The sequence below is a fragment of the Patiria miniata genome, unplaced genomic scaffold (assembly GCF_015706575.1).
Source record: "Patiria miniata isolate m_02_andy unplaced genomic scaffold, ASM1570657v1 HiC_scaffold_30, whole genome shotgun sequence".
NCBI lineage: Eukaryota > Metazoa > Echinodermata > Asteroidea > Valvatida > Asterinidae > Patiria > Patiria miniata.
In genome coordinates, this window is record NW_024037070.1 from 202,956 (window position 1) to 230,333 (window position 27,378).

The window sequence follows — 27,378 nt, forward strand, 5'->3', positions numbered from 1 at the left end:
TCTCAAAATTTTCGATGTATGAATACTGATTGTGTTCCTGGTGCATCAAGAGGTATTTCTGAGTCGTTTACAGAAAAGTCATTTTTGGGCCAAATTTCAGTAAAAATGTAAGGCTAACCCCTTGTTTTTTTTTTCAATTTTGGCCCAAAAAAAAGTTGCTCAAAAATTACACGAAAGACACCCAAGGGTCCCTTAAACACATTCCTACACATTTTCTGGACAAAAAGTGCCATTTAGAAGAAAGAATGCATCAATATTTTAAGCAAAATAAGTCCAAAATGATAATTTTTGACCAAAAACTGGATTATTTTTGCCCAATTTCTCAAAATTCTCAATGTTTGAATACTGAAATGTGTTCCTGGTGCATCAAGAGGCATTTCTGAGTCGTTTAGAGAAAAAAAACAACATTTCCTATTGAGAAATAATTTGCTTAATTTAGTGATGTCAAAATAGAAACAATAATCTCCATGTGCGTGCAACTGGTAAGCACAATTCAAAACGTACCATGACAATGGCATCTAGGTTCCATCTGAGAGTTTCGCCTTTTTGACAATATGGTACGTGGGTCTTAGCTGCTGTAGTCGTCTCTTCTTGGCTTCCTTCTTGTTCTGATGCTTCTTCTCTTTAGGTTTTGCTGCTTGGACTGGATCAGCAACAGCCTGAACATGAGAGGGGGGGGGGGGAGAACAAGACAATCAATGAATGAGGAAAACAGAGGAAAGGGGCAAAATCTGACTTAATCTTACGTCATGCAAGAGCGTTTTGGTAAGACATATGTGTCAACACACAGAACAATGAAATACAACCAAACTGACCATCACAAATTTTCAACAGTGTTTCTGTGTAACAGCTTTGTCATTCACAAGTCTGAAAGTTTTCTGCATCATTTAAAAGTTGAATTTAAATCACTTATTGAAAATTATTGCTGTGCCCTTTATTCTTCACAGTTCACAATTCACTTGGTTACAGTTTATTTGAATAGCTTGTGACTTGACTTGAGTCTGGATGACTTGTGATGACATGTGATGACTTGTGATGACTAGTGATGACTTGTGATGACTTGTGATGACTTATGATAACTTGTGATGACATGATATGACTTATGGTGACTTTAATATCATCATATTAAAGTCCTCACAAGTCAAGAGTCCCTTAAACACGTTCCTACATGTTTCCTGGACAAAAAGTGCCAGTCCAAAGAAATAATGCATAAATTGATATGACTTGTGACTGACTCGATTACAGCTCCTAGGAAAAGTGACTCTAATTTACCTGTAGCGCCCTCTGTTGTTTGCTTTGGATTCTGGTCTGTGTGATGACCCTTTGGACGTCAGCATAAGCATGAGAGAATGTCTCCAATCCCACAAGGCCCTTGATGAGATCCAATGCTTCCTGACAAAGCTGACGAAGATCGTTGTCTGGTGGAGAAATCAAGACAAGAAAGTCTGATTACTAAAAACCAATCAAGAAAAGCATCGCTGTAGATCCAGAAAACAACAATCGTTCTTGTTCATTCACAATGAGAGTAATAACAAGAAGTATCAGTTTCTTTAACAGTCTCAGTGAATTGACACGAACTGTGCTATACATGATATCAGAAACTACTTCTAAAAGATTTAATCAGTGGCTTCTAAAATTTCAATTCATAATTTACACAGATCTCACTTTTTTTTTATGGTTCAACACCTTATCAAATACAACAAAATCCCTGAATGCATAGTGAATAATATAGTAAAATATTTTTAATGGTATGATTTTAATTTCCCCTTTAAAACATAAGAACTCAAAAGGCTGCTGAAGCTGCATTTCAAACTGTAAATGAATATTCAAATCCGACAAGGCAAACCATCTGATGTAATCGAACATTCAGAATGAAACCGTGCTAAAATTGACATTTTTCCAGCTTTTGTATTCACAAATCATGCTTCTTTCTGTTTCTGTTTGACATTGTTCATTGTTTAAAATATTCCCTCAAAAACTAGTTCAGTAGAAGTGTTCACACAATAGATGTGTCTCACCTGCGTGTGACTTTTGATCGCCGATCTCCCGACACATCGGCTTCATCATTAGCTTCAAATAACTGGGCAATCTGTCTCCTCCTACATCCATTGCCATGGCAGCAAGCCACTTGACAATACAAGTCCGTCTCAGGGTCTGTTTGGGTGTCTTGGCTGCCTCTGAGGCAGCGATGCGACACATCCTCCTCAAGAACCAAGTCAAGTCAGCGGGGCTCGGAGTCCGACGTCTAAGTCCTTGTTTGTCCGTGTTGGTGGTATTCTGCTCTGCAGAGAGCTTGGGAGTCCTTTCATCATTTTCATCATCGTTTTCATCTTCACTGTCCGATCTCTCCTCCGTTTGGTAAATCTCAGTTTTATCCGGATACAAACGGTGGATGATTTTTCCAAGGGACACAAGATTTCTCACAACCTGAAATGAATTCAGTCATCAGAATAATTCAATTATCATAATATTGTCAAAACACAAAACTGTCAGAAACTAACCAGGTATCTTGTTAATAAAAATGTGAAGACTCAAGAATCTACCTTCTTGGGCTGCAAACATTTCATGTTTTAATGAAAATTGACATGAATTGGATAAATGTCACATCAAAATCACAATGGTCCAAGACATAAAGTCGAGTCAATCATAATTTAGGTTACATGTCAATCACAAGTGAGTTCACGCATAAGACCAAAAGAACAATAAACCTAAATTACAATGCAAGTGCCCAAATTTGACTGAGAATTAGGCAGAAATATGCTCTCAAGTGCTTATGCTTGAAGTAGATAAATCCTAATGATTTCTTACCTGATCTCCAAGATCTTTGTTCAGCAAGGCCGACTGAAGCTGCTTGTAAAATGTAAAGACTAACTCCCTGACGATTTCCTGTCCATGGTTCAATGGATACTCCACCGCCTCCACTTTACCTGTGACTCCGCCCCTTTCTTTATCAGCCTTCCTCTTGCGTTTTGTCTTCTTCCCCATCCGATTCTCATTGGCCGAGGTGTTAGTAGTCTAGGTACCAGACGCAGCTTTCAGCATGGTCCTGGCAATGATGTCTGGTTGTTTAGAAGCAAACAGGTCTCCAAAGAGCTGGGCCGAAACCAGACGCACCCAGGAGTGCGGATGGAGAAGATGAGATTGGATGGATCTGAAGAAATCAGAAAAGATCAAATTATTTCAAAGTGAATGAATTTTTGGTTTATCCGTTGAGTTGGCATTGGGGTTTTGACTAAAACCCTCTGCACTGGTTATTAGAATACTGGGGTTTCAGTTTTAGTCAAATAAACTTACGACTACTCGTTACATTTATTTTGTTTTTCAACAGCTTTTAGAAGGGTGCAAATAAATATAAATGATAAAATTTATTCAGATTCAGACAACCTAGAAAAACTATTCTGATTGTTTTTGCAGGTTCCACTAGCCAAGCTAACCAGTGCTGGCATTTGCTACTACTTTATCTCACTCCAAACCTTACCCCAGATTGCATTCAGGGTGTCTGTGTACGCCTTGTTGCCGATGATTGAACAGTGTTTAATCATCTTGGCTAACGCTGATAGCAAGTTGAACAACATGTGATCTGTATGTCTCTCCTCCATAGATGTATCATCTGTCTCCATCGCAGACATGCCATCCTGAGCAAGGACAAAATAAAGAGAAATTCATCATCGTAACCATTTTGTTAGGGGGGGGGGGGGGTAGGGAGGTTGACGGGAAACAGTGTGGGACCAGTGATTCTTACAAGCGGCACCAACTCATCAATTTCAAGAAGTGTTGAACCCTTACTCTACTTCAGCCTCCAAAAATAAATATTCACTTGAAGAGAATGCCCAATTCCACCTGTTTCCAGGGTGAGCTTTACTATGTGGGTGAATAGCGTCATGGAGCCAGTGGGTTGCCATGGTGAAGAGTTCGTCTCTCTTCTCTACCCATAACTGGAAACCAAAACAAATGACAAAAACAAAACATAAAAAGTAGGCCAAGAATTATGATAGGCCAATGAAATAAATAATAATCTGTATTCAATTTCATCCAAATGATTAAAAACCTGGCTATTTCTGACACAATTTGAGGAGAAAAATTTACACTGGTTACTCTGAAGTTAATTTCCATTCAATGGACAATTCTTTTGTAGGTTGAGGTAGCTTGCTCCAGTGGTAACTCTATTGTCTGAATGGTGCCCTATCTAATGACTTCATGAGTGAAAAAATAAAAATTCTACACTGTATGGCATTCCAATTTTTATAATTTTTTTGGACATAATTAAAACATTATTTCTTTACCTTCTGCAGCAATGACCTGATGGCCAATGCAGTGATCGTGCGACATTTAGCTGATTCATCGTTGACTAGTCTTGTTGCCATGGGAATAAAAAACATTCCTGCATACGTCTCCAGTGTTTTCTGTATCAATAACACCAAAATGTAGATCTAAAAATCAAAGAATGTTTTTCAGTATTAAATTGTTTTAACTGATGCTCAGAGTATTAAACTCCAAATGTTAACAAAAATTGTTGAGCATTATCTTATTAATTATATTCAATATCCTAAGATAATAGGGAGGATTCGCAAGCGAACGGATACGCTTACACTTACGTTTGCGCGTTTAGCGGATAGTGAGTGGCGTATGACGTCATACGTGCAGACGACACACATATCTCGCTCGCTACACGTAAGTAAAAAACGGATACGGATAGCTAAACGTAAGTGTAAGCGTATCCGTTCGCTTGCGAAACCTCCCTAATGTTCCATTTTTTAGGTAATAGTATCACACCTCTGAGTTATGGAACAATAATTTAATATGAAACTTACAAGTCTAAATATGATGAATTGAGCTCATCAATAGAAAATTCCCCAAAAAGGAGGATTTCTGACCTGTGGGAATGATGAGAAGATAGTGGCCAGCATCTCCAGCGAGGATTCACGGCCAGTCTCAAGGTCAAAGTTCAACTGTCTGACATAGAACTCTAGGTGGCGCTTCAGTTTGTTCCCAAGAGGGTAGTCCAGAAGGAAATTCAGTACAACCTGTGAAAGAAGAAACATGCAAGAAATATTGCTGGTTTGTGCAAAAGTGCAAAACATCAGAGTGCAAAATCAAAACATTAGATTTTGCTTACTTTTAAACTTATATTTTTTTTAGGTCTTTAGAATTAGACAGTCATTTTCAAATATTTCTTATTTCTCATCAATTAATGTCCACACTCCTTATTTAAAAACAACGACTAGATAAATGTCCAATAAATAATTGCAACCACAAAGATATAACCGCCAGTCAATTCAACAGTATAGTCAAAAGGTTCATTTGAAAAGCTTGTGATGGGACTGGATGACTTGTGAAGACTTATGACAGACTCAACTACAGCCTTGCCCCAAAACTGTAAACATTCAAAAATCTATCTTACAATTCTTGAAATCTTACTTATGGTTAGGGTGGAACATTCTTGTAACAAAGAAAAGCTTGAAATCCTACTTATGCTCAGTCTTTACTCTACCTGTCTGCATTGTAATCTGACTGAAGGACTCTCTGATGTAACCGATAGCTGAGCAACCTTCTTCATCACATCGTGCATCTCGGGTACAATCAACTTCCTCGACAGAATAGCCTGATGAAAACAAAACAGAATTGATTTTCAGGTGAATAAAGCTTCTAGACAGAAGTGTGATTTGAACCTGCAACCTTCAAATACTGCACAGGTGTTTGACAGACTGAGCTATCAAGCCCTCAGTTTGCATTCTCTCAGGTGAGGAAAGTACCGCTATGGCAGTCTTAATGCCTCAGCATTATAGTAGGTGAGGCTGTGATATCATTTTAAGAGAAGGATATTCTTGGACCATGCTTCTTTTTGTGAGTGCATAAGAAGACCTTCTTCATGCCAAGAATAGAAAGCCAGGTGTTAACCATTTACCTTGAGTAGACCGAATGCCGTGGCTTGTCTGGTGTGATCATGCATGTCTTCCTCTGCGTAGGTCAGTAGAACCTGTAGTTGTTTCTCATCGATCATGTATTGCTTCACATCACGGACTAGCACTGTGACAGCCTACAAACAATCACAAGTCAATCACAAGTCAGTCACAAGTCAGTATACAAATATAACATGGTTAGAGGGTGGACAGTCGATATTCGCTCCCCGAGGTATTGGAAGTTGACAAACTAGTTCCCGAGGCGAAGCCGAGGGAACTAGTTTGTCAACTTCCAATACCGAGGGGAGCTAATATCGACTGTCCACCCGAAATAAACCATGTTATATTTGTTTTACTATACCTCATACATATTCAGTTGCCGAATTTTGTTTTATTATTATGCACCTAAAACAAAATTCGGGGAAACTTGTACAGCTCACCAAAAAATTCAACTTCAATTACTAGTTCGGTTCGTTTGCAATATAATACAGTTACTACAGTTGTAAATACATATGTTTGCAATGTGTACAACTTTCTTTTGTACAGGAAACATCTTTACACGGTCTATAAATTTTCTCCAGTACGGCATCATTGAGCTCTGGAAATTAACATTTACGCGAACCATGCAACCATGCATCTCTCCTGGGCGATGTTCGTGCGTGCGTACTGCACCCGTGCGACAGTTCCTCGATTGCTCTGTAAAGCGCATGCGTAGTAGACTGTCGCACGGGTAACCCGTGCAACAGTCTACTACGCATGCGTATTTACAATGTGCATGAATCCTCGCGCGCGCGTTTGGTAAACAGCAAGAATAACATCTGGCACGTGATGGTGAATTGACCAGTGAACGTTCGGCTCTCGATCATGAATATGCATGAGGTATAGTAATCACAAATAGAACACAAGTCAATCACAAGTCAATTGCAAGTGTATCACAAGTAAAGCACATGTCAAATACAGTACACGTAAATCACTAGTCAACCATGAGTCAATCATGGATGAATTTCAAGTCAAGCACAAGCCAATCACATAGCAATTAAAATTTTAACACAAGTTTATCACAAGTCAATCACAAGATGATTATCTTATGATTGACTTGTGATAGAAGTAAAAAACAAGTCAATCACACATGTCAATCACAAGTCAAGCAGTCTTAAGTCAAGTCACAAGCTTTTCCAATAATTTGCAACATCAGGCATTCCTTTCTCACTGTTAATCCCCTAAACTTGAGACAAGACTTGTGAGAGACTCAACTACAACTCTAAATTCAATTTATATTTATTCCATTCATTCTGCTAGAATAACATGGCTTTATAATTAATTTCTGATTTGAGGTTTTAAATGAACGATATCAAAAACAAATGTTTCGTTCATCTGACCTTGAAACAGCTGACGACGATGTCAAAGTTAGCTCCTTTTGCTGCTCCCGCCATCGCGTGGGTGTGCAGGATTTTGAAGAGTATCTTCGTCAATCTGAATGCACTTTTGCTGATGGAGGGCAGAGGGTATCGTAGCATCCATGTGATGCAACGGAGGGCCACTACTGTCACCTAGACAAAGGATGCCATGGATGTCAAAAGAATGAAAAAAGATGAGTTCTGAGGCTCAGATGTGTTCTACCTTTAAAATATGAGAACAAGCAGACAATTGTATGCTGTCTTCTATGAAACTGTTGGACATTTTTACACGTCCATAAAAAATATTTCACATATCGGCAATGAGAAACGGTTGTTGAAGGCATCGTTTGGTATAGAGAAGCAAGTATGGAGATGTGAGTTTGCAATTACTACCGTATCGATTCTCTAGTTGGAGAGCTAAATGCAGAAGAACCAGGGTTAAATGAAAAGAACTGGGTTCTAAATGAAGATCTGAGATGAGCAGGATTTAACTGACCTTGGTATATTTGGAAGTGAGTGAGTCCATGAGGATGGGAATAAATGGATCCAACATCTGAAGGTGTTGCTGGTTAGATGGAGACAGCTTGGATCGCTTCAGATTCATGTGCAACAACTGAAGTCAAATGCAAAAAGGACAAGTTATTTGCTATCAATAATTGTTTTCAAAGAAGGACCAAACACTAAACATGCAAAATAAATTATCTGAACCATCAGTAACACACAGTTGAAAATCATACATTATATCAGAAGTGAAAATAATGAACTAATGTTAGCATACCAGTTTATTCCTAATCACACATTTTTAACCTGATTTTCCAATCGACCGTGAAAACAAACATGATTTTATAAACATTGCAAGGACTTTTAAGTACAAAATGAAATGAATACACATTTCTGTTCAAGTGCTAGCTTAAATTTACTTCATCATAAGCCAATAAAAATTGTTATGAAGTTTTTCGAGGTGGGTAGTCTTACCTGCAATCCAAACTCAACAATGAGGTGCATGTTGGTCTTTTTGCTGACTTTGGGTGCGACTCCGCCCTTCTTGGGGGTTGGTGGGAGGAGATAACAGCTTTCTGGGCCAGCCCGGGGGTCCGGTGGTTTGGTCTTGGCCTTGTCACTGTCAAATGCAAAAACAATTCCAGAAAATCGTTACAAACCAACATATATTTTGTGACGTAAATGAGTATGAAAAATTCTTCATAAAGTGATTCTCATTCTTGAGACGCTTGATTGGGACAAAGGGAAATGTTCCTTAGTATGTAGGATTAAATTTTTGGACTCCAAAAAAAGGTAACAAAGTAAATATTACAAAAAAGGCATTCAATGTTCAATTATATAAGGTGTTTATTTTGAATTAATGTTTACTTCATTAACAGTGATGAGCAGAGGTTTGTGTCATGTTCTGAGAACAATTAACGGTTCATACCTGTCACTGGGGTTGAGGAATGGAATGGTCTCTGTTGCCAGTCCGTGAATATAGATCAACATAGCATCCACAGTAATGCCTGGATTGGCTATCAGGCCCATAGTCACATGCTTCAGGACATCCGTAGCCTTACGCACAACCTTGTGGTTGTGGCTTACTTCAAGAATCTGTAACAGGTTTTGGAAAATAGTTTCGAAACTTACTAAACAATTCTGTCCAACCTAAACCTTATTTTACAAAGTCCCAAACGTTTCCCAAAATTTGCAGCTAACAGTTCATCAATTAGGAATCATTTGCAACTTGTATAAACCCCTAAAATGTTCCCTCTAAACCTGAACCTTCACAATACGCAGAAATTTCAAAGAGACATTTATTGCATTCCACTCAAGCAAACGTTGCCAATGGTCGCCATCTTTTGTGCATTGCCATTGGGTAACTGTTGGCAACATTTGCATTGCTTGCGTGAGTGGGACGCACCCCTGATTTGAGGGAATTCAGTCAATAGATACAGGTTGGCACAAGAGTTACATCCCAAACAAAATATTCTTAAAAAGCAACAGTACAACACATAATTAAAGAACGCCAATCATTATGACAAAAGAATGAAAATCAAAACCACTACCATTTGGAACTGAGGTGAAATAGTTCTTTTAACAGTTTTCTTGAATCCAGCTTAGCCATTGTAAAATCTTAATCCACATATTACACGGCAAACTACAGAAATAAACGATTAATGGAGAAAAATGAAAATCAAAGTAAAACCAACCTCTTTGAGTGGGATTAAAAGCTGTGTCAGTGAACTCTGACCTATGACCTTAGCTATCATCTCATAGGAGTCATATCCCTTGATGCTGCGAGCCTCTACCAGTTACCCACAATGCCTTCTACTTCCTTCTCATCAGCTACTTCGCCAAATAGCTCCTTGTTGAGCACCTACAAAAGTACACAAGTGCAACACGGTAGAAAATCAGTAAACAAGAACTTCTTTGGTTATGAAACACATGATATTGTCGGTTGCTGTTGCTGCTCCAGCCACTATTTTGGAGTTGACACTATTTCTCTTTTTGCTGCTGCTGTTGTTGCTGCTGCTACTGAAGCTGCTGTGTTTCTAGTATAAGGTGAAAGTATTATCCCCTTACCTCAATCATTGAGTGAATGCTGGTGTCAAGATCTCCTGGTTTGAGTGTTGGTAAGGCGCTGTGGAGGAGAGCGTGTACATGTAGGGCCAAGTTCGCGCAAGGACTATAGTTGACCAATGGTTAACTAACGTTTGCCCGAACTCTGTCTAGTCGACGATGGTTGACTACGCTTGTCGACTATTTGGAACCAGCCTACTGGGGGTTGGTTGCTTAGCTGGTAACCAATAGCCGCGCGCCGCTGATGATGCATAACGCTAGCAGAGAGCCAGGATCCAGAAGTTTTGCGATGACATTTTGACCAGCGTTTGACTAGAGACGTTCGCACGTTGCTACCAGTGCGCAGGCGTAAGGTACAATGTACGTCACAAATCAACCACTAGTCGACTAATGGTCCTTGCCCGAACTTGGCCTAGTGTGAAACTCAGAACGTGGAGCTAGAGCAGAGAACGGATAAATATGACACAGTGATTATCACATCAATCAATAGTTCTAAATATTAATATTACATATGTTTGAGCAGTTGGGTTTCTCGAATCTAATTCTGCCATTTTTTAAAATCTGAATTAAAACACCATATGACAAACTTCAGAAGTAAGTTATTGTTTGGGGCAATGAAAAATAAAAAAAAAACCAGTCAATTTGTTTTGTTCGACTTTCTAATTAAATGCATTTGTGATTAGTGATTTCTAAAAACAAATATTACGTATGTTTGGACAGTTGGGTTTGGTCAGTGGTACTTTCTCTAATGGTTAATTTCGGCTGTAGAACACACCATGCGGAATGCTTCTCAGTCACTATTAATTTAAATACATTTTTTTTAATAAATACTATCAGCATCACCTCCCAAAAACTGAAACTCCACTGTTACCTATTTAAAGCCTCCTTGGCCAGACTAAAATACATGAAAACATGAAATTCATGGCCATGATTTTTCAGAAAAAAATTCCAAGACTGACCTGATATCCCCTAGTCCAGGCATGACACAGCTCCTTCAGGATAAAAGGGAAGTATTTCACCCCCAGTGATGCAAGGATCTTCACCAGAGTTTCTCTGCTAACACCTCGGACGTCTTTATTAGCTCGACTCTTCAGCATCTGACACACCTTGACTAGGACTCCAGGCAGGCTACGGTGCAGAGTTTTCTTGGGCAAGGCTTGTAGGAGTTTGACCATAGCTAAGGCGATGGGAACACGGAGGATTTCTTCATCCTCAGCGATGCTGTAGCGAGCTTTTTTGTGGTGTTCTTCGCTCTTAACCTGATATTGTAAATTCAAATTGTGTTTAGAAAAAGCCTCGATATATTTCGGACCAAACAATATGGGGGTCAAATAAAATTGTATCTTGTCAAATAACTGATTGTTTTTCATCCATTTTTTTTGGTCAAACATTTTCCATCTACCTTCTTCGTGAGTGTCTTGTGTAGCTTTGGTAGGATGCTGGCAACAATGATGCGGTGGATCTTGGTTGCCAAGGCAACATTATTCTTGAGTTTGTCTGCATCTTCATGTGAATCCAGCTCTGCTGTGTCTTCATTTTCTTCATCATCATCATCTTCATCGTCGTCGTCCTCATCTACATCTTTCTCATTGACGACTTCTTTATGTTCACCTTCATTGTTGCTTTTTGCATCAGTTGATTTATCATTGTCACCTCCAAGGTCTGGTATGAGAGCAGACAAATAATGTTCGTAAATGTAGACCTTCATGGCTAAGCAGCTAAGCACAGGATACAGTTGCCTACAAAAACAGGTTACCAGCCACAATTCCGTGTGGTGATTACTACTTGGCACTGGTTCCCAGCTCATTTTTGCTTAGAATAAAGGTTTGCACAGCAATCATTTCTGCTTATCTCTCCATGAAATTAGGAACAATTAAATGGTACTCAGAAATAAATACCAATCTGCTGGGGGATCTTCTGAGCAATTTACAAATAGAAGAATAGTTTTTACTATTAACGCATAATGTCCTACCTTCAGATGAATCTTGACTAGGTTTGACAGATGTTTTGCCAACCTGTACGGACCCTACTCCTTCAGAGAGCGATAGATCAAAATGAAATCCATCTAAGACAGCAACAACTAACCTAAAACAAATCAAAACGAGAAAAAGATAACAATTACATTTAAAGTAAAATATGTAAGTTTAGTAACTATACGAAGGCCACAATGCAGGTATGGCTTCAAGGATTGAACCAGTGCTGTTGTTGAGTCTGGTCTTGGAAGTTATTTAAGTGAACAGTGACAAAGGCATTCCTGTCTTGCTGTGCATCCCTTGTGACGTTTGACCAGACTTGTGAATGGACTTGTAATGGACTTACAACATTGGATTGCACATGCAACAAATTTGAATCCAAATTTGGTTCACAGCATTGACAAGGGGAAAAAAACATGATTATTCAGTAAGTGTCTTTTGTTACCTCACAGCCGTTTTCTGTTGATCTATGCTTCGCATGACAAGCCGCAAGCACTGCTGTAGTATCAGGTAGTACCATCGCCATGGTAACTGCCCAGAGTTGTAACGAGTCATTGATTTTTGTGACTCGAGTCGAGTCGAGTCATTTTAAAGAAGTGACTCGAGTCGAGTCGAGTCATTAGGTCAACAAGGTCGAGTCGAGTCGAGTCGAGTCACAGAGTGTGGTCGAGTCGAGTCGAGTCGAGTCAAGTATTTAGCTCGAGTCAATTCGAGTCACAAATATTTGAACACTAAATTACAATAAAAAGCAACAAACACAAGAGAGAAAGAATACAAGGCACCAGTCTATTACGGAAATCCAAAGACATTAAGTTAAGGTGGGCCCGTCCGTATCCATTTTTTTGTGTGAAATCGGGACATGAATTTAGCCGGCGTTCCACCAAGAATTTCAAAATTGCCCGAAACCAATGATGAAACCACGGATTGAGAAATGCGTTTTAATTCTGTTTCCGGGTTTAGCATTACATGCTAGTCCGCGACACGGTGTATGTTTGTTGTTTCATTATGGAGGAAGGAAACAGACTGCCGCTGTATATAAACGTACATTATTCGCGAACATTAACGTGACGTGAACAAAAACTGGCAACGCGAACGGCGCAGCGTAAGTCATTGCAAATATTTTTCGCAAGTAAGTTTTGCTTTTATTTTGGGACTCGAGTCTTATTAGCCTTCCTCGAGTCGAGTCGAGTCATTCTGATGAGGGACTCGAGTCGAGTCGAGTCATTTGCTCGCAGTGACTCGAGTCGAGTCGAGTCATTTACCCGTCGGGACTCGAGTCGAGTCGAGTCGCCAAAAAATGTGACTCGAGTCGGACTCGAGTCGAGTCATTGACTCGAGTCATTACAACTCTGTAACTGCCCAGCAACGGTTCCCACAGCACCAATGGCCTCAATGACAAGGTTGGGGTTCTTGGCAGCTATCGTCTGGTCAAAGATGAGGGCTGTTGCCATGGGTAACAGGAACTGATAGAGGGCGCTGTAGGCAAGATCACCCTGTCTGGCATGGAGTGCTAGACGACGCAGCACTCGCATCCGTCGATGATGCTGTAATCAATCAAATTAAAAAACAAAAAAAACTGCTATTCACTGCATCAGAAGTGTGTCTGGACAAAATTTGAAGTGATTATTTCTTAAAAACCCGACAGTCAATTTTTTTTTCAATTTTTTTCTAAAATTTATGGTAAGAAAAACCAATTTGTGATGTTCAGAATCAGTTTACTTAAGATTCAAAATTGTGATCGGGTTTTGTAAAGATGAAATGAGCACAAAGCTTGCCATGAGTTGTCACACAGATTTGATTGTGATTAAAAAGCAGATTTGAAATGAGAGATTACACCACAAACAAAAAGCATCAAAAGTACCTGTATGTGTCTGATGTTCTCAAAGAAATCTTTTTCTATGTCCATATCCTGCAGGATTCTCATACATTGGAGCTGAGGATGATCTGGGAACAGCTGGACAATGTCTGAAAGAAGACAAATCATCTCATGTCTGGCGTTCTGTCAGGAAAAAAATGGTTTCAGTTAAAATCAATTAAAATACCTGACAAATAGTAAATTGCTTGCTGATTACTGATTTGTGAGTCAAGTCCTCATGGGTCATTCACAAATCCATCACAAGTCAAATCACAAGTCAATCACATGTCAAATTACAAGCACATATATCACAACAAAGCACATGTCAGTCACAATTCAAATCAAAGGTCAAATTACAAGTCCATCATAAGTCAAAGTGTAGGTCCGTCAAAATTCAAATCAAAATTCGACCACATGTAAGATGAAAAGAAACACATGATTGACATAGCAGTCACTTTGTCATAATTCATCAGCTTGAAATCAACCAACTTTTGAAAAACGATTAATATCTAATATTATATTTTGTGGGCTGAAAAATAAAAACGAATATCTAAGGTCAGACAAACTCCAAGACACATTACCTCTGACTTTAATCTCAATGCATCCCTGATTGCTGGAGCATATTTGTGGATGACAATGCCATTGAAATGTTCAGTGTTTGGTTCCTGTGATGATAACTTCTGTAGGAGTGCCTTCAGGAAATGGGCCGAGTTATCTCGCATGGACATGTCTTCAATCTAAAAACAAAAAGGAATTGATAAAATTGTTAAAATCTTATATCTACTGCAAGATGATTACCGGACGTAGCAATAATACTCTGGAAAATTTAGTAAGACTGACAATTTAAACTATTTACCATTACTCTTTGTATTTCATGTATTGCATCTCGAAATGCATGCCTCACATAAAAGAATTCAAAAATAAACTATACGTTTACTTGACATTGGAACATTTTACTTACCAATAGATTATTTAGCACAAATCTATGAATGATTGAATACTTAAAATTAAACCTAAAAGTCTACATGTAACTGTGCTTCTTTAAATATGATTTGCAAGAATTTGTGTGAGATGAGAGTAATTATGTTATGTATCAACAGAGTAAGAATAAAGGTGTAGACCAAAATGTTAGACACATTACAAATTTCTTTTGTCATTTTATAAGAAAAAAACACACTTACCTTCATGATCATGTAGAAGCAGTTGTATACAATTGGAGTCACAAATGCTATGTCAACCGTTGCCATAGCAGCAAGTCTCTCATTGGCTAATTTGAATCCAGCCAGCCTATAGGCATAATCTGGCTCATCAATGTGTTTCCGATCCCAAGAATTCAACTGTTTCATGAGACGAGCGAGGTCCCCAAGGTCCGGGTTGCTCTGTGCCATCGCTGCGAAGACCTCACAGAGTACAGCTCGAGACTGCCGGAACGTCAGATGATAGAACAGTGCTGACAAGGTTCTGAGATTTGTAATGTCAAAAAGCGCATTAAGTCAACTTTGTTTGGTAAAACAAGGGCGGTTCAAAACTCTGTAAGAACATAGTTGTATATTAACTTAAGTGAGGTATCGCACAGATTTTCTCAAGCAACTACAGGGGGAAAAATGTGAAATGCATTGCATGTACATAATATATATGCATTACAGTTGACAAATTTGATATGCTTATAAATATACAAAATATTGGACCTTTTAACACATTTCATCGATATGAAGGTAAACATCTGCCTTGATCTAACAAACATAGAAACCCAGAACTTACCCCACGAAGTCCGCAGGATTCTCACACAACTTGATCACATTTCTGACTGTGTGTAGAATGTCCAGCTCAGTAGTCTGTCAAAACAAAGGGGACCAACCAAAATCAAATTCAGGCTTGTTTTTATCGAGAGAAACATACGCTTTTAGTTCTGCTTACAAAATTTGGATCCTAAATTAAACAAGAAGGATTGCCTATGAAATTTCCAGTAAAAACACGGGAAAAATGAACATGTTTGAGTTGCAAATTTACCTTATGTTTTTCATTGGTTCTCCTCAAGAATGGTAGAAGTAGACTAACCAACACGGCACTCTGCTCAGGATCACTGATGTACAAGCTTATCCTGTCAACAACAAAAAAAATGACAAAAAATGTTGTCTAGACCCCAGACAAATGATTTAAGTGTCAAATTGGGTCAAAGGGTTGAAGTGTGATAATGCCCGACAACATGGTTACACCCTTCTCCTGGCTAGTAGATATCTCTGCCAGATAATTAAACGAATATTCCCCATAATCAACATTGAATAATAGTCAAACATATTCATATATTCATTTAGTCAAATATTCATACTATCATGAATGCATATATTCATATATTCAGAATACGATATGAAAACTGACTTGGATAGTATGTTGAGGTCTTTCATGGGTAGACTTCTTCTGTCTTCTTTCGTCTGAGTGCTGCAACTGACTGATGAGCTGAGATATTGCAGAACAGCAGGTACATACGGGAAGAGTAGCTTAGTTCCATAGCTGGGTGGCTCTGGAAAGATATATAATAAAGTAGGAGCTTAGTTCAACTATCTATTCTCTTTTTTTGGACAAGTCTTGTCAAGGGATCCTTGTGGTATGGGTTCAAAACACCATTTTTACCTGATTTTTTTTCTTTTTTCTAATCTGAGGCTTTGGAGGATTTTTTTTAAAAGGGAAATAAAGTCTGAATTTCATTATGTTTGAATTCATTTCTTTTTGCTAATTTTATATTTTTCCTCATGTTTTTCAGAGAAGAAAAGTCCAATATGTCATAACGTATACCCCATGCGAATGTCGTTTAGGAAAAAAAAAATTGCCGGTCCAAGAGGTTGCATGATTACAATTTGACCATCTTCTGAATGCATTCTATTGGAGTCACATTGACAAATTGAATGATGTAAAAATATGTCAGATCTATCACACGTACCTGTAAACTCTCTGTCTTCAATCTTGACATCAATAAGGTCATTGACCTGGAGGTCTTCGTCGACCTCTTGTCCATCTTCAATCCCAGAATCCTCTTGCATGAGAAGATGCTCTACAATCTCCCTCACCATGGCAACCACGGAGGCGGAGACGGTCGATGCAGAGAGGAGTGCACAGTGACGCTTGGAAGGATGGTGCAACTTGGCCTGGTAGGGTGATGCTTGGCTAAAAGAGGATGGAATCTGAAAGAAAAATCAATATCACACCGTTTTTTAAATTCATTTCAGATCATCTAAACCAAAGATTTTACAGGTATTACACAAAAACAATATCACAAGTAAACAAAAACAAAAAATACCAGAATTTACTTGTTGACAAATCAATTTCCTACCTGGGATTTTTACTCCAGACCAGGATTAGCTTCAGTAACGGGGTGGGACTCATTGGCTAAGCTGTCACTCTGAGGCCATACGGCTGCCTCAAAGATACAGTCAATCTCACTGGCTGAGAGGGGGTGTTGCTCAAAGATCCCAAAGAATTCAACCAATCACAGGAGGGCTAGCTGACGCAGTTTCTTCAGTTGGCCAATGGCATAGGTTTGGATCTGCAAGGGTTGAACACAAAGTTAACTTTTGTGTTCTTTCACCAAAATTAAATTTTCAATAAATACATCTGCTTTATCTCAACTGAACAGGAATTTTCATGCATCTGTGACATTAGAGAACACAAACGTTTTTTTTAATATAAAGTTTGAAAAAGTACATCCGCAAACTTGCAAGAGTGCAAGAAAATGAGCTATACTCGTCAGAAAACAACACACTTCTCAGGAATACAAGTCAAAAATATATTATATGACAAGAGACTTTGGGAGATAACCCGTTTTGTGAGGTGAAAATTAATAACGTAACAAGCAGTAACAAAACCAACAAAACTTCAAGGAATCTTTGTGCTTAATTTTTGCCGACATGAGGCTTTTCTGCTACAGACCTTCAGTTTGATTTAAAGTTTTTTTTTTTTTCAATTGCAAATGTCTTTTTTTAACACACCTGATTTCTCTGGTCTAATAACTGTGCATAGCTGGCAAGCAGAGTTATAACTAGATGAAGAATCTTGGAAGCAAATGGTTCGATCCGATGACCCAACTTAATGAAGATTACTCCGATGGTGTCCAATATACTACAAGATAGGACAAACAGAAATAGGATTGTGACACAGAAACAGCTGTTACCAATTAATTACTGACTCGATTGACCTGACACATGCCAATCGTCAAAGAAAGAGGGCCTTACATTTCAATAATCCTAATAATAAGATCTTTCACTAGGATACAAACGTCAGGTACTTTGATTTCTGCACAAGAAATGTGTTCATTATTTTCTTCAACTACTTTCATGTCAACTACAAAACATGAGAATTAGAACAAACTTGGAAATACGTACAATTTAAAAAAAAAAAAAGTTTTCCAGCCTTTGTTTACCTTTGTTGTTTGTTCAGAGGAATGACGGCGGATGGGCTCAAGGAACCAAGAAAATCAGTCATCATCAAACGACAGTCATCTACAGAAAAAAAAGAAACAATAAATTAAAATAAGATTTTAAAAATATCAACACATGCTTTAGAACAGTGTTTTTGACCAACAGTTTTCACAATGCTGCTGCCATCACTGAGTTGGCCCATGAGTGAAAGTGATTAAATGCCCCAGACTAATAAATACGGTAAAAAATCTGCTAGTCATATAAGATGAAAGCTACGCAAGTCGCTTTGAAACAAAACAAGCACAGGAACCATCAAACACACCAGGCCCTTGATTGATACCTTTCAGGATGAGTTGGCATGGCTCCAAGACTAGATCCAGAAACACACTCATCTCACTGGAGGAAGAACCAGCAATGAAACGTAGAATGGTAGCACGACGAACAGCGCCCCCACTCTTTCCTTGGGTGCCAGGTCCTGTCTTGCTCATCATTTTACCATAGAGAATCCTGCAAAGATAAAAGTTATGAGTTCCAACAAAGAATGATTGAAGCACCTTATACTTAATTGCCCAGAGCATCCTAGAAAAAGACTACCTTTTTTTTGGGGGGGGGGGGGGGTGTTCCAATTTAAACAAAACATTTCCAACTTCTGAATCTCACCTCAGGAGAATTGGCAACAGCCCCTCCCTGTGATTGTCTGCCACTACACCCGTTGATTCATCAATGCTGAACTGGACGAGTGTCTCACGGAATTTCTTATCCTCCATGAGTGCTTCTAGACTGTCGCGGTAGGGAGTCAGGTAGGGATGGTTGTAGGTCATCAGGCAGGTTAAGACTACCTTCTGGATGTCCGGGAAATTACTTGACAGCAACTGGAGAAAATGGCCAAAAAAAAAAGGATTACAAATTATCCTTTCATTTCAATTTAATGTAACTTGCACATCCATGTGTAAACAGAAGAAGTTTCAAAATAATTATGATAATTCAAAATATAAAATACATATTGCTGTTATGGTGATGAATTTTATAGTGATTTAACTTACATCAAAGTAGAGCTGTCATAGCTGTGGCTCCTTATACATTGACTTGGGATCTTTGAACTTGCTGAAGAGCTGTAGATAGGTTACCAATACTCTGAAAAATAATGAAATAAATGCTATTCGTTTTAAAAAGTAAAGGCTTTCAAGGAAGGTTTGACGTAACGTGTAAACATTAATGTTACATCTCAAAGTGTTGTCACTCAGAGAAAAAGGGAAAAACACTCTTAAGGACAAAATTCTCTTCAGGATTTTTACCTGTACACAGAGCCTTTTCCTATCTTCTTTCTCCCTCTCTTTAGACTTCGTCTTGGAGTTTCATCAACATCCTCCCCTCCTCTCCTTCCTGAGACTCCGCCCCTAAATCCTCCTCATTTTCATCATCATCCTACGTCTGATCTAAGCTCATGTCAAGTCCAGTCTTTGTTCTGATGTCTTGAGTTGGAGCATTGTTGACATTGGATGGGTGATACTCATTTCTAAGTTGAAGATGATCATCAACAAAATTGTTTTATTCACTTAACAGAAATTGGGATTGCAACTCAAAGAAAGAAAGAGAAAAAAATGTACAACATATAGTAACTCAGTGTTAAAGGTTTCACAAGATATGGAACAAAGCATTTGCACAAATTGGTAAGGGGTCAGAAAAAGAAGAGATTTTATGCTGCACACAACTTCTTACTCTGTTTTTCAGTTTTCAAGGAGTAAACATGAAGATTTTCAAAAAAACCTACATGTACTTCATTACTTTTCAACTGTGTATTAGGATTCTCAATTCATATTACCTGAAAGACAACCAGAGTAACATTGCAAAGTCTGGTGAACAAAAACCAAGATTTTTGAACAAGCAAAATATTTATCTTAAAAAGGCATCTTACTCAATAAATCTGAACACAAGTGGTACGAGATCCCTTGACCTGCCCTCAGCACGATCAGCAAACTGAGCCATTGCTTTCCACATCAACTGACGGACATTCCAATGGTCTTGTTGATCTACTTCTCCACCACTCTCTGTTTGAACCCTACTGAATAATGCTGAGAGATCGTCAGAGTTTGGACTTTGAACTTCCATGGAATCAATCAGATTGAGGTTTGTTGTAGTTTCCATGTAAGAGGACTCAAGCAGCGTCGCCATCTTCTGTAGGTGATCCGTGTAGACAGACCAGAAGCATTTTTTGTCCATGCCATACGCGTGGGTTCTGAATTAATCAAATGTTGAGCACAACAAAATTAGCCACTATTCTACTTTCAGACCTAAAAAATATGAGGGGGTTGTTTAAGAAAATAAATTACTCACTTTATCATTTCCATGATGGGTTGCCATAGCAATTGGAAGTTTATGTAGAGCGATCCAATGAGATACTTCAAGGCAACCTGACAAAAAAAGAGATAAACACCTGATTAAAAATGACAGAATTCAACGCATTTTGCCATCAATGTTGTGAATCCCACCATAAATTGATGATGATTAAACTATCCAAAATCTGTCAATTATGAGGAGCACCTGTTTATTGTAGTCAGCAGTTCGCTGTTGTCTACTGTATACTCTCCTCATCTGCCAATTGTGGCCAACAAAGCACAGCTGTGTCATGAACACCCGTCAATTGGGGGATCACCTGTTTACCATTGCCACCTGTCCAATGTGGCCACCTGTCCAATGTGGCCACCTGTCGGTGTTTACTTCAACACTGTTCCTATTATAACGCACCTCTTTATACTCTCCCAGTGGTACGTTTGGCTGCACGGCATCATAACTCAATCTCTGCAGTAGCTTCTGTTTCTCTCTGTAATCTTCAACAGTTGCTGGGACCAGCTCTGCCTCCAAACACAGCTTGAAGACGCAAACTTGACGAGTATGCTAAGATTGACGAGGAGGGATTTCAAAATGCAAAAATCAATGTTATTTAGGTAGAAGGTTAAAGATGGAATTAACTGGAGTGTGATTTGAACCTGAGAACTGGAACACCGACTGAGCTTTCTAGTTCCATGTTGGTGGTCTTTTAATTTGTAAATGTCTTTGCTCACCAGGTGCTTTTTTGAAGTCCATTTCCCTTTGAATTTTGGTTAAGACATACCAACAAATTCAGTTTCATTTGTTGTTTTGCAAATAGCAGATTTTCCCCCCCGAATATTTCTACTTACCAGGTCTGGTATGGTAGAGAGTCTGACTGGGAACTGGAATAATATCTGTAGGGTCAACGTCCGAACCTACCGAAAAGAAAAGATGAATGAAAAAATGAAAAGTTCTTACTCAAGAGAAATCTCAGACAGTAACAGTCAGTCAGAGGACATATGAATACGAGAAAAAGTATATTAAAATTCAGTTTTGTGGAATCTGTTCAAATATTTGATCGAACCTTCTTGTGTGGAGAGGACAGATTGGGCTGTAGAGCTGGAAGAATGAGCTTCAGTTTATCTGCAGCGAGAAAGCTGCCATCCTGGTCTCTGACTAGCTTGGTTAATCATTTGCGACATCCATACCAAAACCAGCAAACAAAAAACCAATCTCTTGCTATAAAGTGTCTGATGTAAGCACGGGGTACCACATTTTATAAATGGTGGGTCATCCTGCGACCTAGCATTTCTCTCTTAACAAAACAAAGACAATAAGTACCTCAGAATATTCCAAACAAAGTCTTCCTGTACTAAGGACTGCATGGGTTGGCCCTGGCCACACTGTAGCAATGAGCACACGGCCACCGACAGCAGATACAGAAGCATGTCTGAACAAATAAACACAAACAAAATGAGAACATCAGTTTTCTGGTTTTAGGATACTCGGGGAAAAAAGAAACTTGGGCTTCAAAGAGACATAAACCAGAGGCCATTGTCAAAGAGTTTCATAACATTTGATCTATTAATCAAGTTGTAAATTTATGAATTCCTAAGGCATTAAAAATGCTGAAGTCACATACCTTTGACTGTCTCATCTTTCTGATTTTCAGCAACATCCCCCAATGTCGTTATGAGACTCTTGAGTTTGGGAACAACTCTCGCCTTGTCAAGAGGTCTGTCAAAAGAGGAAGGAAAAAACACACTCTGTAAGTGGTTAATTATTACATAATTATACCTGCGCACTACTAGCAACATGGGTTTGCATGAAGACAGCCAAACAATGATTCTTGCAAAAAGTTGCTCCTACATGTAATTCTTGTTTTAGAAATCTCAGGTGAATTACAACAATCTTCAGAATAAAACCTTGTCTTACCTGGTGCTAGGCAAACACACGAGGGCAGCCCACAACACTGATACTACGTTGTCTTGTCTCAGTAACTCAGGACTGAATTCAAGGAGGGACAGGAGATATTCTGGGAAGTTGTCCGCTCGTTTCTTGTTTCTTCTTGCTCTTGGATTGGCTATTTAGCAAAAAAGTTACAAATGAAACAAGATATATATTCTTAATTGTTGTTGAATTTCAAGAATCTATCCTTTCAACAGTTGTCATGTCTGACAACAACTCAATCTAATGTATAACATTGAACAACTCAGTTCTTACCTTTTATAAACATCAAAACTGAAGTCCATGAGGTATGGTTCATGACTCTCCAGAACTGATCCATCTGTTGTTGAGGACTGCTTATGGAGCACCAGACTACACAGTGTGTGTAGGATGTCATGGTTTGATGAGGTAGACTTGCCGCAAATCCCAGTATGGCAAAAATGCAGCAAAGGGTGCAATGTGTCCTAAGTAATATGGTAAGAAACAGTAAGCATGCATTATCATCAGTTGAAATCGTCAAGTTGATGTGGACAAGCTTAAATGAAACTGGATGAAACTAAGGTCATTTCGAGAAAAACCTACTGATTTCCGACACAAAATGGCGACAAATCTATGATGCAGGCAAACTGAACGAACAAAAAGAACTGATGGGACAAACCTTATCAAATGAGCGCATGGAGAAAAGTTGCTGGCTGAATCCCAAAACCTGTAGCTGTGAGTAGTGGCTGCTGAACACCTACAAAGACAAAAATTGAAAGGAGAAATCAAATCTTAAGATAATGTTAGCCCTGATCCATGGACTTACTGCCTTTTTCTGATTCCTTGCCATTAAATTTGTGGCTACAGGTGAGTGCAGTATTGGAGCAATTTAATACTCACTGATCTGACAAGATGGGTAATGACATCATTGCGTATGTCACACTGGCTTGCATTGAGTAGAGCTGCTGTTAGATCTAACAAAGTGTCACCACACTGGCCGGGTAGTATGCTGCCCTCTAGCAACGTCAAAAGGACCTGAAATTGGGCGGCGAGGAAATAAGAAATAAATCTAAAAGTTTAGAAGAAGCCAATTGGGAAATATGCTTCTGCACCCCGCTAAATCACATGATTTCAAAAGATGATAGGGTAAACATTGCCAAACTCAAAGTTTAAAGTCTATTCTCATATTTTGTTTGTTTAATGCGAACTGTATTCACGTATTTCCACACTAAAACCTTATTCTTTATAAAGAATTACCTTCTATTATTGCAGCAGCCATTCTGTGCATGCTTATGATAACATTAAACTTTCGAGATTATAATAATAATAATAATAATATCAAAAATGTGTACTTATAAAGCGCATGTAACTACCATTATTGGTGCTCAAGGCGCTACATCATTAGTACCCTGCTCATTGCGCCAATGAAACATTCCTAAGACAATCTCAGCTCCCTAGGGAGTATACAGCTCGATGCTCCCATTTCAGCACAAAGCAGTTCAAGTCAATCAAAACAACCATCTCTGCCCTCACAGGTACCCATTTACTCCTGGGCGGGGAGAACCAATGAGTGACAAAGTGTCTTGCCCAAGGGCGCACACGCCAGTAACCCCAGACTGGACTTGAATCCACAACCTGTAGAATTACCCGCAGATCACAAATGCAATGCTCCAGAGAGTGACCCAAGCGAACACAGCCAATAACAAAAGAAGTTGGTGAACATCGCAACAGAGGTAACTTACTTCTGCATATGTGTCTGGTTGTTTGATCAGATATCCGCTGTGATGTCCTATCCACTGAGTGGTTAGTGCTAGTAATCTGTCGAGTTGATCAGCGATTTGTACTTTCCGGTCAGTGTCTGCCTCAGCAGTGAAGAGTTTGTGCATTGCACTCACACAACTCTGTGGAAAAAAAAGAAAGCATACTTAATTTATAATGCGACACTGGTGTCTTTTAAAATGACATTATTTCTTATGTACCAGAATCTTGACTTTACTTGTGATGTACTTGTGACTGGACTTGTGATGTACTTGTGACTGGACATGCGATGTATTTGTGTGACTGGACTTGTGATGTACTTGTGACTGGACTTGTGATTTACTTGTGACTGGACTTGTGATGTACTTGTGACTGGACTTGTGATGTACTCGTGACTGGACATGTGATGTACTTGTGACTGGACTTGTGATGTACTTGTGTGACTGGACTTGTGATGTACTTGTGACTAGACTTGTGATTTACTTGTGACTGGACTTGTGATTTACTTGTGACTGGACTTGTGATGTACTTGTGACTGGACTTGTGATGTACTTGTGACTGGACTTGTGATTTACTTGTGACTGGACTTCTGATGTATTTGTGATCTATTTATCTTAAGTATCTCGACCACAAGCAAAGACAATGATCTAACCTGAGTGAATAGCGATTCGGAGTTTGAGTTTCTCATCTTGTTTGTGTGGCATGATGAAACTCCAACGCCCTCCAGGAGATGCCATGCAGCAGAGACGATCATACCAGCATGACGGCTGCCAATACGGATCGGTAGGCCAGAGACCAACATGTAGACTTCGCTGATGGTTTCAACCTTGGCAAGATATTATTATTCAACACTGGTTAATTTTGCTTTCAGATATTATAATAGAACGTACAATCAAACTAGCCTCCTAGACCTGTTTTATAATGCCACTCGAAGCAGTCAATATGCAAGACTACAAATTATAAGCATAGCTTGCAAAGTACTCTAATAGTAAAACAGATCTAAGATGGTAGAATCAAGTTAAGGGATAACAGGTGAAGTGCTTTCTGTCAATGTATTGTTGATCATTTCATTTTTGCATATTTACCATAATAAATGAACTTGGATAAGTGTATTAAGTATAATCTATTGCAAGTACCCTTTCAAATAACTTCCTGTGATATGGCAGATTTTGCTTAACCAGTTCACATCAGACAACGTGTATACACGCAAGGTTTTGCGGTAATCGGAATGGATGATGGATAAACACGCAACAAGGGAGGCCCGAAATGTCTGTCAGTGGCCTGCTTGCAGCAAGCTACCCGTAGATGACAGCCTGAAGCTGTCTGGCATCCAGATTCATGAAAACAATCCCAAGTCTTGGTCTGGTCAATGTCAAAATAGTCCAGTGCGAACTGGTTAAAACAATCTGCTGGGTCATATGAAATATTTACCTTTTAGACATCATAGTTGGAAATGATGGCGTTGAACAGCGTGTACAGGGCATTCAACAAGTTAACAACCTGGAAAGTTAAGCGCAAGATGTAAAGAGTAACTCTGGTGACACTATTGGTTTGCAATTATTTTTGGTGCTACTGTAATTAGCGATTTGGCTGCTGTTGGATCCGGTTGAAATAAATAAATAAATAAATATTCTGAGTAGACAATTTGATCAAATTTGAGTGCATTTTACGTTTTGAACTTAAGCCACCTTTGAGAATATGATTGAAAAGTACCAGGCCTACATGCCCTAGGTGCATGTATATCTAGGCTGATTATAAAGATTACGTGCACAAACAGTAGATTGTCCCTTTTTGACAACTTTTGAGAGCCCTAGTTGGAGAGACGCATTGCGTGAATGTACTGGTACGCGCCATTTTGTGTAATTATGTCATCATGCCAATGTTTGTGTTGGACATTCCTCACTAAATATTTGCATAATTTATATAACTGTAGCAAAATGCTTCCATCTTCAAGTTCAATTTATTATCATTGCACTTCCGGTTACACTGGAAGTACATGTAAAGGTCAAATGGTATGCGCCCTGGACATGCTGGATCAAAATATTGCCAGTAGCAATGTCAGAAAAAACATAAAATGAGAATACTACTCTGTTCTGTTATAAAGTTATAGCCTAATTAAAAGTAAGCTCTCAAATTTTCATGTTAACCCGCTAGTAATTTGATACCAGGTGATGTCATGATGACATCACAATTTCTTTTACATCTTCGGACCAGGGTTCAAATTCCATCTAGGTTTTATCGTCATCACGTGAACTGTTTGGAACAGATGTGGTTCGTTTTGATTTTGAGGCCTTTGTCTGTAATTTAAATTCACCCAATTTTGACCTTCCAGTAGACCCGGAAGTATAAAGGTCGAGCGAGTTCACGTACTTAAGGAGAAAACCAGTAAAGAATTATGTCCAGAAAAAAAAACCAAAGAATAATTATTACCATTTCAAAAAGGTGATTGGGTCGTACCCGATCAAAAAGTCCCCAAAAACATTCAGTGTGATGAATCCTGCTTTTGACAGATTTTCAACTTTTTTCTGTCTTAGTTTTATTGTGCTGAGCATAAAAATCCCGCAAGAAAGATCTTTTGCTGTTACTCCCTCAACCGTTTTAAAGTACAGTTAGAGCATTTTCTCTTCAAATATGAAAAAGTCTTACTTTGCAGTACTTCGAGTCTGTTCCATCCCTGTGAAGCACCAGCAAGGTAGTGATCAATGTACTTGATGCAGTCCTCCTGGGCTGTATAGTGCTTCTCAAGGGAGCTCTGGTCTGAGTCCGTACCATCCCTGTGAAGTATCAGCAAGGTATAGTGATGTACTTGGTGCGGTCCTTCTCCTGGGCCGTATAGTGCTTCTCAAGGGAGCTCTGGTCTGAGTCTGCACCATCCCTGTGAAGCACCAGCAAGGTAGTGATGTACTTGGTGCGGTCCTTCTCCTGGGCTGTATAGTGCTTCTCAAGGGAGCTCTGGTCTGAGTCCGTACCATCCCTGTGAAGTATCAGCAAGGTATACATGCAGTGATGTACTTGGTGCGGTCCTTCTCCTGGGCTGTATAGTGCTTCTCAAGGGAGCTCTGGTCTGAGTCTGCACCATCCCTGTGAAGCACCAGCAAGGTAGTGATGTACTTGGTGCGGTCCTTCTCCTGGGCTGTATAGTGCTTCTCAAGGGAGCTCTGGTCTGAGTCCGTACCATCCCTGTGAAGTATCAGCAAGGTATACATGCAGTGATGTACTTGGTGCGGTCCTTCTCCTGGGCTGTATAGTGCTTCTCAAGGGAGCTCTGGTCTGAGTCTGCAC

At 39.1% G+C, this 27,378-nt stretch overlaps 1 pseudogene; it reads right to left on the reverse strand.

Moving 5' to 3' along the window:
* Nucleotides 1–370: 370 nt before the first annotated feature.
* LOC119739035 lies at nt 371–26,760 on the reverse strand (annotated as a pseudogene).
* Nucleotides 26,761–27,378: the final 618 nt, after the last annotated feature.